At 34.8% G+C, this 15,387-nt stretch overlaps 1 long non-coding RNA gene across 1 annotated transcript; it reads left to right on the top strand.

The window, feature by feature from the left end:
* Positions 1 to 11,455: 11,455 nt before the first annotated feature.
* LOC128196375 (uncharacterized) lies at positions 11,456 to 14,011 on the top strand. The gene is made up of 2 exons (XR_008248634.1): positions 11,456 to 11,992; positions 12,719 to 14,011. It is a non-coding gene; the product is annotated as an uncharacterized LOC128196375 (long non-coding RNA).
* The last annotated feature ends 1,376 nt before the right edge of the window (positions 14,012 to 15,387 follow it).

Raw genomic sequence — 15,387 nt, 5'->3', positions numbered from 1 at the left:
TCAACAACAACTTAGAAACAGACACAAAACAAGGTCCATATATGCACATCATTATATATATATATGCTAGAAGTTAACTATTTCTTCGGGACTTGATTGAAGAAAAGGGGGTAAATACAACTCGGATGGCACTGATCATTCAGCTGAGCTACTCTCACGCAGTGGCTGCCAAAAATCAACGGTGGCAAGAATAAGATATTATATTTTTTGATTGTAAGTTCCAGCTAAATTGGAGGTTACTTTGTTATGGAAGGGCTAATGTTTCTGTCAAAAGTGGACCTATTCTCTTTTGTTGTTTGGATCTGTTGACAAGAAAATTCTTATCCCGTGTCATTATTCTCAGGTTGCTTTCTAAATTAGGTGGCTAAATATTGAAGATCGATGAACTCATACAAAATATGACCGGATAGTGTGTCTGATTGACACAGTTGATAGCAAAGTTAATAGGGTAAAGGGGCAGTGTCTTTTTTCTGCACACAGTTGATGGCTGAGTCAAATGCTAATACTCTGCACAAGTTATCAAAGGGAAATGAAGGAACTGTGTTCTTAGCATGAGTTGTAAAGTAGAAAAGGATAAATTTAGAAAAAAAAAGGGTCATCATTCCTAATTGTAATCGTGTATATTGAGTCCTTACCATTTTGCTAAACCCTGTAATAGAAGCAGTGAATAAGCTATATATATATATATATATATATATATATATATATATATATATATATATATATATATATATATATACATATATTCTACAGTGAAAGTTTGTAATCCGTGTCTGTCATTTGGTTAGATAAGAGAAGAGATAAGATGAAATGGGAATCATTTAATAATGTAGATTTTCCATGGCACAGAAGATAAGGGTCAATAGACGCAGCCTAATACAGACAAAATATTGCCAGATTATGGAGTTAAATCACGGAAAGCGAGTTTTTACATTTATTGCCAATCATACTAGTTGGCCTTAGGAAGCCACTTAATTCCTGGTTTTGTTTTGTAGCAAAACTGTGGACAGGAGTCCTTGTCAAATTAAGCTTTAGCATGGTTTAGGTTTGCTTTATGAATCTCCATCCATGGTTAAGAGCCTTTGCAGATTGGCTTTTCTATGTTGGTGCAGTCTTGGTTGGTGTTTGGTGATGTGTCTCGTGCATACAAGCAAAACAAAAAACGCTAAGGTCAAGAAGTTCAGATGGCCCAACACCACAAATGTCACAATTGCACGCCAAGTGAATTACTTTTCGAACATTTTTAAGAAACATCATTTTATTCATCTCCAAACTCCTACAAGTTTCTTCCTCAATATTGGTCTGCTCCATTGGAGTTTACATTAGTTCAACTCTAGTGGCAACTTCAAGTTAAAATATGTCATGTTGTTTCTATTTATTCTTAGTTCAGTATTTAAAAGTAAACTATTTAAACTAATTAAACTGCACTAGTACACTAGCTTATGGAATGCTAAACTGCACACAAAATTACCCAACAAAATGTGGGAGGGGTTGAGTATGAATCTTTTAGAAAACCAGAAACTGACAGTACTATATATATACTACCACAGAAATCAAACTTTCACATGTTTCTTTTGTTTTCAAACTAAAAGTCTTTTGTGACAAAATTTTGAGACTAAAAAATTTAACCTGAAAAAATTTGATGGTTGAAAAAATAATGCTAGAAAGTGCGTGGGGAGAGAGGCATTGGCTTGGTCCGTGGATGGGAAGTTGATTTGTTCGTGAAAGGGACATGAAATTTGTCTTGAAACGGCCATGATTAGGGTTGCTTTCCGTTTGGGTAAGTATGAATTATCCGAGAAGTTGGTGTTCGTGTAAACGTGAAGGTATTAAGATGGGTCCTTATGCTTTTGAGGAAGGGATAGGTGTCGGGATGCCAATTGTGCCAAATGGGTGGCCCTCATACCAATAGCTTCGCAAAGTTAGGTATTAGGTGCCTCAAAGTCCTAAATGAACTGATTGCTCTTCCAATCATTATTACCCTTAGATAGATTCGTCTAATCATTGTCAAAACTATCAAGGTTAATGGACAAATTTTCCATACCAAGAATCATACGTCCTATGTCACCAACTAAACTTCAAATACTCTTTTTCTTATTACTTCCTTTCTTTTTAACCCATCTCCTTCGATCGCTAAGGCCCTGTTCTTTTGAGTGGATTTGAGAGGATGGATTTGGGGGGATTTGAGAGGATTTGAAGATAATTTTTTTTGTCGTTTATTTGAGTGAATTTGGAGGTAAATGAGAGTGAATTTGGAAATAAAATTTGTGAGAATTAGTATAGAATTGTATGGACATGACAAATTAAAAAAAAATTATTTTCAAATTCACTTTTATTTACCTTCAAATTCACTCAAATAAACGACAAAAAAATTTATCTTCAAATCCTCTCAAATCCCCTCAAATCCATCTTCTCAAATCCACTCAAAAGAACAGGGCCTAAATCTCACCTTCCAAACTTCATCTGCAACAATTGCCTTCAATGGAGTTCCGCCAACTTCTAAACATAATTTTATCCCTAAAGGGTTAGTCTTTTTGACAAATTCTCTTACAGAAATCTCTCAAAAACTATTGGAGTTAAAGGACAAATTACATCATTAAAGTTATTTGTTCACAGACATGTGATTTAGCTTGACGACATTATCTTTGACAATTGTGTCTTTTGTACGAAAAATTATTTGTACTAGAGTTATTATCACAGGCTAGATATTTTTTTTAGTATTATTATGTTAAGGTGAAATTTTCATTTTTTTTTGCTGTTTGTTTAATTATATTTGTTAAAAATTATTTGAAGTTAATGATAACGTGGGACAGGTTATCCAGGTCAATTCGTGGTCCATTATAACAAAATAAATAAATATTTAAGTTTGTCAACTTGCATTGCATGGATGTGTCTTGTATAATCCGTAGTATGCAGAGAGTCAAAGTGGGGAAGATTTATCTCATCCATAATATTTTTTAATATTTTATTGTTGTGTATAATTTATGGATTGAATATAATTAAACCTATTTATAAGTATTAATTTAAATTTTATTTTTATTTCAACGTTTTTTTATACTATGTTTTCTTATTTAATAGTAGATAATTAATGTTAAACTTTTTCTTTTAATTTTTTGTATTTGCAGTAAATTTTTGTTGTCATAGGATATTTAAATTTGAATTAAAGATTACTAATTATTTTCTAATTTTTATATTATATGATCGACCGGTAATTATGCGATGCCTGTAAGAAATATTGGCTTTATTGATCCCAATGGATAAAAAAAAACTAAATATAACTTTTTTATCGTTCTTGTTTCAATTGTTTTTAAAAATATATAAATGGAAATTTCAAACATTATAAATTGACCTTTTATTTTAAATGTATTAATTATGTTCCATTTATTATTATTATGACTCTTAAAATGTATAGTTAAAACATAAAAATGCATGAAAATGGAATTCAAATTTAAAAGTTAGCGGAGAAAAAGTAACATTAAAATAAACACATCTATATCCAAAGTTAATTCGGGAAAGGCATCCTTCCTTAATATAAACGACAATACTAACGGGGGGTTTTCTTTCTGCATCCTTACAAAACTTGTAAATTCCAAATTATCCTACATTAAAATTATAATAAAAAAATTCTACGGTTTTTTTTTTGTTTTCTTTCAGCATTTTGGAATGAATTTCCAAAACTGAAAATATTTTCTGAAATATTTAATCTGAAATATATTTTTACTCAGAATCAATGTTTACAATATTTAATCTGAAATATTAATTTTGTTTGGATAAATATTTTAGAAAATATTTTTGAATCTAGAAATATATTTCAAAACACTTATTTCAGTAAAAAAGTATATTTCAGATATTTCAAAAGTTATTTTCAAATTCAGAAATGAGATACTTAATTCGAAATATAATTTTTTTTTCCAAATTAAGAGCTAAAAAAGTATTTCTATACCTGGAAATACATTTAGCGGAATGTCTGTTCCAGAACATGTAAAAAGAAAATTTTCCACGAATACTGAATCAGGAACGCATGATTTGGACCCCATTTGACCTCGACATCATGCAAGCTATAAAGGGTGAGAGTGAAGAGTTTGAGAGACAATGGCTTCATTGCTCTGTTGTGTGGTTTTGACAGTTTCTCCGAACGAATGGCCCCGATTACGAACTGGCACGAAAGCTCGACACGTGCGGGTGGCGAACCTAGCTCGGCGACTCCACCTACCCCAGCTTCGTACCCTTCTTCACTTTCCCTTCCGTCTGGGACTCCTTCGTTACCTCTTGCACAGAAGGAAAAGATTCTCACTTGGGTAGACAATCTTCAATGGCCAACAAAAATGATGGAGGGAGGTGCAGCTTACTAGCACCACTTCTGGAAAGCCACGAAAGAAGGAAAAAATATGAATTAAACCTAGATTTATCATGTTTAATATATTTTAATCAAAGATAAAATACAGATATTACATTTTAGGAGCTGCAGAAAGAAATTCCATTGTATTGATTAGAAGCACACATCAAAGTTGTGTTTCTTCGTATTTACATTAGAGTGCTTCTTCTTGCAGCCCATTTTTTTTCCTGCACCCTGTAACACTAGTGAAATGTCTTTAATATCCTTTATTAAAAATATATTAAAAACTCTAATCTCCCTCTTCTCATAGTTGTTCATGGCATGCATCTCCTCACCTCACCCGTCAACATTAGCACCGCCGTATATGCCGTTGACACCTTCCGCCACCACCTCGTTGGCACCCTGCAACTCCTTATGAACAACATTCTCTCCTGTGATGCCGACATTTTGACGTTATGCTTCAGCGCCTTCCAGCAGTGGTTGCCGTCGGGGAGTTTCCGTGACGCGATGAACATTGGTGCCATGGTGATGGACAGATCCAGCTTCCCCATATTGGAGAAGATTTGGATAATAGGGTATTGTGACCTGGTAGGAGAGAATCTTGTGAGGAAGAGGAAGCATTGTCGAGCGAAGGAAGATGAAGAGTTGTCCAGCGAATCTTACAAGAATTCTTACGAAAGAGGGGGAAGGGGAGTCATCGATGTCGTTGTGATGGGTGGTAACTGTGATGAGTGGTGAAGGATTGATAGAGAAAGGAGATGTGGTGAGAAGAAGCTCTTTTGGTTATTAAAAAGAAAAAACCTTCTAGAATAAATGTTCTTAAAATTTGAAAGGAATTTTCAAAATTTTTATTTTGAAAAAAAAAATCAGATTGAGTAATTTTTAACATAAAAATATTTGAAGTCTAAAGTCGTGAATTTTCATAAAACACTCTTTCACATTTTTCTCCGAGTTAACGTAGGTTATTCCGAGCACGTTTAGTCAAATTCCTTCTGCGTTCCAAGTGAATAATCAAACTGATGATAGAGGGTCACAGTAAAATTTTAAATTCGCAATAAATACAATAACTTACTTTCTTACCTTTGACCTGTATTTATAGGTTTCAAGTAGGACTTATGATTAACAACATTGTAATCACAACCCAACTTCTAATAAGTAAGGCTTACCAATAAACTTGAATAGAGGTTGTGTTAAGGCTATGAACCGCCCTACTAGCTGTCCACAGACAAGACAGTACGATCATAAGGCTCACAGGCCCCCAAGCACGAGCCAGGTTTACATGGTGCTGGGGTTTGTTGTATCAGGCTGCTCGTGGTGGGGAACATTGCTTGTGGGAGCTCGTCCACTATGGGATTGTCTAGTTTAGTTGATCGAGTTACTTTTGAATTGTGGTTGAGTGTTTGTTTGGCAGGAAGACCCTTCGCACCATCTCGTGGTTCGCACCTTGAAGAAGTGGCAAAGACGCTTGATCTGGTCTGTTGATCGTGGCTTAATCCAACGGTGAGAAAATGTCAATAATTACACATAATTCCTCAATAAATAGGGGTTACTTGTGACTGTTATTTTCACCAATTTCTCTTCTTTATTATTCCTACCGTATAGTTAATTCTTTGTGTCAGGATAATAAAATGTCTACCGTTCAGTTATTTTCGTCTGAGGAGTCATCGAAAAGGGGCGGCATGGGGCTCGCCGACGATGACACACGATCTTTGTGTACAAGCTCTATGTCCTCTTCTTTCTTCGAGACAACCGAGCGAGATAACGATAGGGACTTTTCCGGTATAACGATCGGTTTATGGAGGGGTGGAAGTTACCGTACGGTCTCCCTTGGGACTGAGCACCACCCAGGTCGACCACCGAGGCCGTCCACCAAAGTCATTAATCTTCAAGGATGAGCTGCTTTGCGCCAAGTTCCTCTAGGTCGTGCCGAGTATGACCTAATAGTATGGTCAGATTACCAATGGTAATGACTCATTAAGCCCCTAATGTAGATTAAGGGGTAATTGGGTCGACATTAGGCCAACGAAAGATAAAGGCTCATCACAACCATTATAAATAAAAGACCAAGGTATGACTTAAAAAAGAGAATGCACATAATATGCATTACTTGTTGTGCTAACCGATCGGTCATATTATTGACTTGAGCGTCAAAGTGCCTTTGACAGGTACCCATCCGCAAGGCCTAGACTAGAAGGAGGGAGAGAGAACAACGTAACTTGGATGATAGAGGACCATTAGGGAGTTTAGGACAACTTGAAGTGCTTTGAGTAAGGGAACTCAAACATATACCCGAAAATTTTTGGTTCCCACCATGAGACCAAACGAGTATCCCCTATTGTAACCATAAAAAACTAATGAATGGTACTTTGGAAGACCTCAATTGCCAAATCGTTCGGCCTCTGTATTTTTGTTCAGCATAAACTTGTTCGAACCACTCGACTACACTTAGTCTCAAATGCTTGGTCTCAAGTGTTCGGCCTAAAGTATTTGGTCTCAACTGCTCGGCCGCACTTGGTCTCAAGTGTTCGATCTCAAATGTTTGACCTCAAGTGTTCAACCATACCTTGGCCTCAACTGTTAAGTTACCCATGGCATCACAGGTACTCGACCACACTTGGTCTCAAGTGTTCGGCCTAAAGTGTTCGACCATACCTTGGCCTCAACTACTAGGCCACCCATGACCTCACATGTACTCGCCAACACTTTGTCTAAAGTGTTCAACCTAAAGTGTTTGGCTTCAACTGTTCAACCATACTTTGGCCTCAACTATTCGGTCACCCATGGCCTCATAGGTACTCGGCCACACTTGGTCTCAAGTGTTCGGCTTAAAGTGTTAGGCCTCAACTGTTCAGCCTCAAGTGTTTGACATACTTTGGCCTCAACTACTCGGTCACCCATGACCTCACATGTACTCGAAAACATTTTGTCTCAAGTGTTCAACCTAAATTTTTCGGCCTCAATTGTTCAGCCATAAATCGGCTTCACCTGTTCAGCCACCTATGGCCTCATAGGTACTCAGCCACACTTGGTCTCAAGTGTTCGCCCATTCCTTGGCCTCAACTACTCGACCACTCATGGTCTCACAGGTACTCGACCACACTTGGTCTCAAATGTTTGGCCTAAAGTGTTCGGCCATACCTTGGCCTCAATTGTTAGTCACCCATGGTCTCACAGTACCCAACCAAACTTGGCCTCAAGTGTTCGGCCTTACCTTGACCTCAACTGCTCGGTGACCCATGGCCTCACAAGTACCCTGTTGACCTACTGAAGGTCGATAACTGTGGATTTTCACCAAAGGAATTATGGCCGGCTTCACCGAAGGTTGGTAACCATGGATCTTCACCAAAGGAATCTCAATCGGAGCCTCAACGAAGATCGGTGACCACAAATCTTCAACAACGGAATCCCGGCCGGCCTCACCTGAAGGTCGGTGATCGTGGATCTTCACTAAAGAAATCCCGACTGACCTCACCGAAATTGTAGACCGTGGATATCTATGGCATGTTGCTTAAGAAGGACGAGTTGTATATTTGGCTCGGCTATCAAAGGTACGACCCATTTTAGTCTTCCAACCACTCACCTTAATCAACGAACAAAGAGGACACAAAAACAAAAGCCAATTGAAGAACCCATCCTTATCAGGAGTGGGATGTGCACAACCCCTTCACAAAATAACATCATGCTCAAGTTTGGGGGGCTTGTGTACCATACAGTCTCCCTTGGGACCGAGCACCACCCAGGCCGACCATCTAGGGCATCCACCTAGGCCGACCACCCAAGTCATCTCCTTCAAGGATGAGCTGTTTTGTGCCGAGTTCCTCTAGGCCATGCCTAGTATGACCTATATTAAATTAATAACCAACTGTTTACAACAATGCATCTACTCAAAAACAACTAAAATCTCAACTTAGAGATCAAAATTGAAGCCTACATGTTCTAGCTTATTTTTAAGTAGCTTAGGGACTCTAACAAGTCTGAAATGAGTTACCAATAACATCTAAACTGACCAATGTGACTCATAACCTATAACTCAAAATTTCACTACTCCAAACCCCAAAAATGCAGTTAAAACCAATTCAAAACATTAATAAAAATACTACTAGCATTGTCTAGACTAGATTTCAACTAACAAACCACTCTAACAAGTCTCAAATGACCTCATAACAGCCCTGAAACAATTGCTCTCTCACCCCAACACCTATCCCTCCAATTCATCTATCAAACCCTCTATTTTTAACCTCACAACTCAAGTCTTTGATTCCTCTTAACTCCAAACACTTTGACTTCAATTTCAAACTTAAATACACTTCATTAAACACAATCATACAACAACAACAATGAAATCGTACCATATCAAGCATCCAAACATCATATGATCATTTATCATCATCTAAACACAAAGAGTATTAACACAAAGATAACAAATAAAGAGAAAAAAGAGCAAAAATGAACTGAAACTTATTTACTCTATTCTATAAACTGATTGGATAGAAACGTAAACCTCGTTGTCGTGGTCGATTAGACACTTCCTGATCATCAAAGAAATGACTTGTTAGAACTCTTAGAGAGATGGTAGAGAACTCTAGAGAAGTGGTTTCTAGAGAGATGATACATTTTAAAATAATGAAACTCGTTTATAACAATACTATTTATAATAAAACTATTTAATATTAAAATAATCGAGTCTCAATAGTTTTAGAGTACCATTATTTCTAAAATACCATTTTTCGGGGTCTTACAGAAAATAATTTTCAATTCAAAAAATATATTTCAAAATATCCATTCTCAAAAATATAGAAAATAAAGAAATTTAGAGATTTTATTATAATTTTAATAAGGAGTAATGGGGAATTACATCTTTATGGAGTGCAGAAAGGAAAAAAGGGAGATAACGAAGAAAGGCCTCTTAAGTTAATATAAGCCCAATACTTTATTTTGTTTTTCGACTTCTTGAACCAAACATACCTTCTGGACTTGACTTTAAAATGTATAACTTATAATTAATTCTTAATTATTGAGTTTATTATTCTGGAGAAAATATTCCCGAAATATACACAACTACTTGTCCAAAGACAATTATATGTATATCGTGGTTGGCTTTGAAGAGTTGAAAGGTTAATTTATTTGCAATATTCTTTCGTAATTTTAATAGCTTACATTGTTTATGAATTAAGATTAAGAATAATTTAAATATATTTTTTAATTGTTTAAATTACTTTTTAAAGAAAAAATTATGAAAAAAAACGAACAATATTTAAGATAAGAAGATTCATTCTAAGAACAATATTTCAACGAACAATCAGAATATTGATACATGAATGTTTATACATTCACTTAACTTTACATTATATCATTAAATTAGTAAAACATTGATATATTAAATAATTAATAAAACTTATATTTTTTTCCTTGATCTCATTTGAAAGAACCCAGTGCATGCATGGAAGTTGTTTCACAGCACAACATCTACGCATGCATGCATCTACTGTTCCCGACAATACATGGAATTGGGGTGACCGAACTGTCATATGATTCATGCACATCTAAGCCTCTTCCAACCTCAATCTCTTCACTACTTTTTGCTAAATTAAATCTACATATGCATGTGCTGTAACCTTAATTTTATACATGCAAATTTATTGGAAAACTCGAAGAAACAAATACGTTATGTATGCAAAACATTTTATGTGATTCAATAAATCTCTATTAAAGAAAAGAAAACTTACATTGATAAGCATACATTCTAATTCTTCAAAAAGTAGCGTCTAAAAGTTCAAATGAGAGAAAAAAGTAATGTCTAAAACAGCTTTTTATGGGTTATTTTGGGTGATTGATAAAGGATGCTCGTTTATTTATTCACTGATCTGCACAATCTTTATTAATTTATTAGCATTAATGTTGCGACTGCAATATTGTTTTTATTGTAATCAACTAAAGATGCTAAAACTTAAGTATTTAAAATCTGTAGTACACGTCACTTTTTTTTAGCGTAACATGAGTAAAGTTATCAACTTGTTATGGAATATTTCGAGCTTGAAAATTAATCCAATTTATGGTATCAAAGTGGACCACCTAATATATACTTAATTAAATCAATTTTATTCTTATACCTTTTTACTTTCATAAGTACGACCATGATAATTTATATGTATAACAATTTTTTTTTTATTAGTTCGACTAAAAGAAACACACAAAAAATTGTATTTACATTCAATGACATGGGAACCGTATTCGTTTGATATTGTCTAAAAATTTGGTGATCCTTTGCATTTCGATATATACATACATTCATACCCAAAGCATAATTAAAGTGAGTTTTTTAAGAAAATATATTAATTGGGAAATTTGTTTTACTGCTTTATATTATAAAAAAAATGCGTCTAACTTAAACAATATATAAAACTGATGCGTGTCTATAGTGTACAATTATTTACAACTAGTCTCACGTGAATACGATCTAAGGCAAATTTGGAATCTTTTATTATTATTATTTTTAGTTTAAATAACGGACTTATTGTTCGATACTTCTTTTACCTATACGAGGATCTTTTTATTCTACAGAAACAATATCAAATAATTTTTTCTTAAAGTTTGAGCTTTAGTAATTCTTATCTTTTAATCGGTCTGCAATTAACAATGTCGATGCAAAAGTTTATCAAAACTACACGCATAAAAACACTTTTTAATGTAAAAAGATAATCTCTGCTAATAATGTAATTAGACTTTTACAATATCTTACCATAATTTACGATATATAGTGATAAGCTCCGTGGCATTCTTAATAACTGTTTAGAAGTTTTACTTATTACAATTTCTTATCAATTAATATATTTATAAAGTTTTGTTCTTTTATTTTGTTTCTTTATTGTTGGATAGTTGAATCTGTCTTTCCATTTTTTCTTTCAAAATCATTAAACTAATCTTCATTAAACTAATCTTATTACTTCGAAATATTAGGGGAAGAATTGAAGTTTTTCCTTCCAATACTTTATAATTCTTTTTACATTTATTACTTTATCTACTTTGTTTCTTTTTGTTTTGGACAATCTACTATTAAGATGGTGATTATTTTCCCCCAAGACAATAAAAGACAAGTAGAGTTAGAGTGAATGAAAGAGTTATAATGGCAGAAACCAGAAATAATAAACTCCATTCATTACCTTAGTGCTTCCATAGCATAGAGAGAGAGAGAGAGAGAATGGTCACCTTTAAACCCTCTCATCCAACAACTACAGCTGTGTTCCAGAAATGACCATCACCACCAGACCCCATCCATTCACATCCTCCACTCTCTCTCTGTCTCTGCGCGTTACTTTTACTTTCTTTTGAAACCAAATCATTTTTTTTTTCATTTCATTCCTTCAAATATGGTGCCTTCTTCCATATCAGAACCAAACACAACCGAAAGCACCTTCTTTGTGTCAAAGGGTTAGTCATATATACAGCTATAATGAACAAGATCCGGAAGCTATCATCTTTTGAGGGGAATGCTGCGTGGTCCAAGGAAATCGATAATATATATAACTCCACCTTCACATCAGATCATTCAGATGCAATAATTCTATATTACATCTGCAGATTATGTTTTGTCTCCTCGGACCAGGCTTCATTCCCCTCAATTACAGCTTCCATCACCAAAATCACGATCCTCTCAAGGTCAGTTATAATAATTATTATGTTTTCTTTGAATTTTCAGCTTTATGCACACTCATCTGTTATACCCTTTTGCGTTGATTATATTGTGTTCCCTTTTTTATCTGTGGAGATTCATGGTGAGTGAGATTCAGTGGTGGATCCGTGTAATGATGAAAAAATTTGACTGCACATGTGCCCTTCTTGTCTTCAACACGATAGAAAAAGGGCAGCCATCATTTGCTTTTTGAATTCTGGTTCTACTCATTTTCAGATCTTTCTGTCATGCTTACTTCAGTTTCAGTGTCCTATATATCATTCTCTTGTTCACTGTTTTCAATCATTGGATCCAAATTTCTCATCATGAGTCTCAAGATCTCATCTGTCTGTCTATGTATAGGATCTGTTTTAGGGTTTTCATAGACAGCATGTTACACTTTTAACTAAGTAAAATAGTGTGAGCATATGCACCTATATCATAATAGCTTTTCCATTCGTATCTGTTTACAAATAACAAGAAAAATGACTAACTGAAAGGGAATTTTTTTTTTTAAAAAATGTCCATAACAAGCAAATTATTTACTGTAATATCATCTCCATTGATTTTCAAAACGTTGTTCTATGTATTTTCGGGTGGATTCGTGTTACAGAACTGCATGTCGTGTGGATCTCCACCGCCTGATCAGCTTTACCAATTATTCAATTATTGTTGTTTTTCGTCCCTTTAATTTCTCTTTTCATCATTTTCAGCAATTAATTCTTTGTGAGTGGAAGACATTGATGTAGAAGGATAGTAAGTTGAAGCATATTGTGTGACAAAATATTCTGTAGAATAGATTCTATTTTATTGCTATCTTTTCTTTCTTTATAAAAAGGAGACGTCTTTCTGCTGTCTTTTGAAAATCTTTCGAATCTCTCTTTTACTCTTTCTTTATTTTATCTTCTACAAAATATATCCCCTCATGTGATCAAATTAATTCTAATTAAGTTTAACTTAATCACAAACGATTCTCAGTTACCCATTTGGGCTAATCAAATCTTATTATATTCCAGGATATATCTTTCTTATTTTCTAATCATTCTATTTATATGCATTATTGTGTATGGTAAATTATTGACTTTCATAATTATTATTTAAAAATCACGTTATTTATAATTTGTTGCAAGTTTTACATTTTTTTGTATATTAACTATGTATTTAACTTAAATGTATATTATAACTTAAAGAAAGTGAAAAACAAAAGGTACCTTTAATATTAGGTGGTGTCATCATTTCACAAAACAAAGAAACTCTTCTGCGAGGAAAGGTTAGCAAGATAACAAAGAAACTTTAGGCATAGCTTACCAAAATAAGTAAGGTTTTCTCTGATCATCAATTAAAATAATCGATTGGAGATAAAAGTGTCGTAAATTAGGTTCTTTAAGTAAATTTATTATAATATATTATTAGCATTAACAATTGATCTGCAAAATGTAACATTAATTGATCCATGGATAATGGAAAAACAAGTTTTCATCTTCTAACGAATTGTTTTGTTGATTGATGCAATGGAAAAAGGAAGAAAATGAACGTGTGGTCTCTGACAAGACCTTTTTGCACAGTTCTATCTCCATTTTATTGCATTCTTCCTTTTGTTTGGTACATAGTCTCAACTTCCTTAAAATTATGGTGCTACTTCTGTTATGATACACTGTATCGAAACCAGAACAAAGGGAGTGATGTTTATTAAGACAAAGCCCCATCAGACCTTTTCTTTTGTTTTTGTTGTCTGAAGGATAAAAGATAGTGCATCTCTTACAATGATGTAAATTTGTTATACAAGGCGTTGTTTTGTTACGCATGATGACTAAACAAGAAACATTAATTATTAAAATGAAGGTTTCTTTATTTGTCTAGTGGGATGCAGGTGCTCAACACCGGGACAAAAGGAAAAGAACAAAAATTTAATATATAGGTGGAACAGAAAGTGATAACTGGAAATGTAGGTTTTATGTGTATTGCCTCATAAGTTGTTGGCAGAATCATATCCCAATTTTACTTTCCCCACTTTTCTCCCACTCAGATGAACACACCAATTAATAATCTCAGCCTAACTCTGATAGTGCAGGAGCATTTGGTAGCAACAAGGTTGCAGGCATTTTGTTTTTTGTTGCATTTACTTTATTTTTTCCTCTTTTGGCGCTTGCTAGAGGGTCCGGATGGTCAGAGAAAGAATTAACGGATCTCATCTCATAAAAATGATTAAATTATACATAGGCTATTATTTGTTAGGATATATTTTGATTATATATAATTTTTTTTTTGCTAAATTGTCGATACAATAATTTGACTAATAGAAGAAATCTCTTGAAAATAAGATTTATTAAATATTTTTTAGAATTTTAATTAGTGACATAATTATTAGGGTTAAATATGTTTTTAGTCCCTCAACTATTAAGCGATTTTGTTTTTCGTCCCTATTTCAAACTTTGTACGATTTAATCCCTCTCCTTAAGAAAACCATAATTTTTGGTCCTCTAAAACAAACGGAGTTAAAAATCGGGTGAGGTGGCTAACGTCTAGCCACGTGTTGTTTGCCACGTTGATATTTTTTTGTTTCCCAGGAGGTTGTTCGCTGTTTCTTCTGGGTCTCCACCGTCGTTCTCTCATCCACAATCAACAAGAATGACACCTCAAACGCTGCAAGGGGCTCCTTCACAGCGAAGAAGGAGCTGTCGGAGAAGAAGTGGAGGAGAGATCTAGGACAACGAAGAGTTGTGACACGCCGAAGAAGCTCTGATAGCTTTCGCAGCAAGGGAAGACGGCGACGACGAAGCTAAACCTTCAACGACGTCGTTTGGCGGCGGAAAGGAGTTAGGGTTTCGAGTGGATCGAACGAATCAATCACAGAGAAGAAAAACATCGAAACGATTCGCACTGAAAACAAACTGAACTGGCGCCACCGCTAGTGCCACGGCCTCGGAGCTACCAGAAACTGCTTCCTCCCCAACTCCCAACAGTGAGACCACCTTGTTGAACTGTGCTCGTCATTTCCCGGAGTTTGAAATGTCAGAAAGTACTTTCTTGAACCAGTAAGTGATTTTCCAGAAGCTTTGTTGGTGATTCTTTTTTCAGTTTCAAGATTGTTAGACTTCTGCAACTTGGGCGCCTGATTAACAAAGGGTTTGCCAATGTTCAATGAACCATCAAGGGCTTTCTTTCCATCAAATTGGTTGATGAGGTTCCCTGCATTGGATAGATCTCCAAGTGGTTTTCTTCCCCGGCTCTACCTTTCCTCTGTCCTGGTAAATCTGCCTTCTCAAAAACAGATTTTGCTCCTACGCCAGAAAGAGCAATACACCGTGAAAGAGAGAGAAAATGTGAGAAAGATTCAGTGAGTGTCAGAAAAAAAAAATACTTGGCATACACCGTTAGCCAT

The sequence above is a fragment of the Vigna angularis genome, chromosome 4 (genome assembly GCF_016808095.1).
Source record: "Vigna angularis cultivar LongXiaoDou No.4 chromosome 4, ASM1680809v1, whole genome shotgun sequence".
Taxonomy (NCBI): Eukaryota; Viridiplantae; Streptophyta; class Magnoliopsida; order Fabales; family Fabaceae; genus Vigna; species Vigna angularis.
This window is presented reverse-complemented; position numbering and strand designations above follow the sequence as displayed.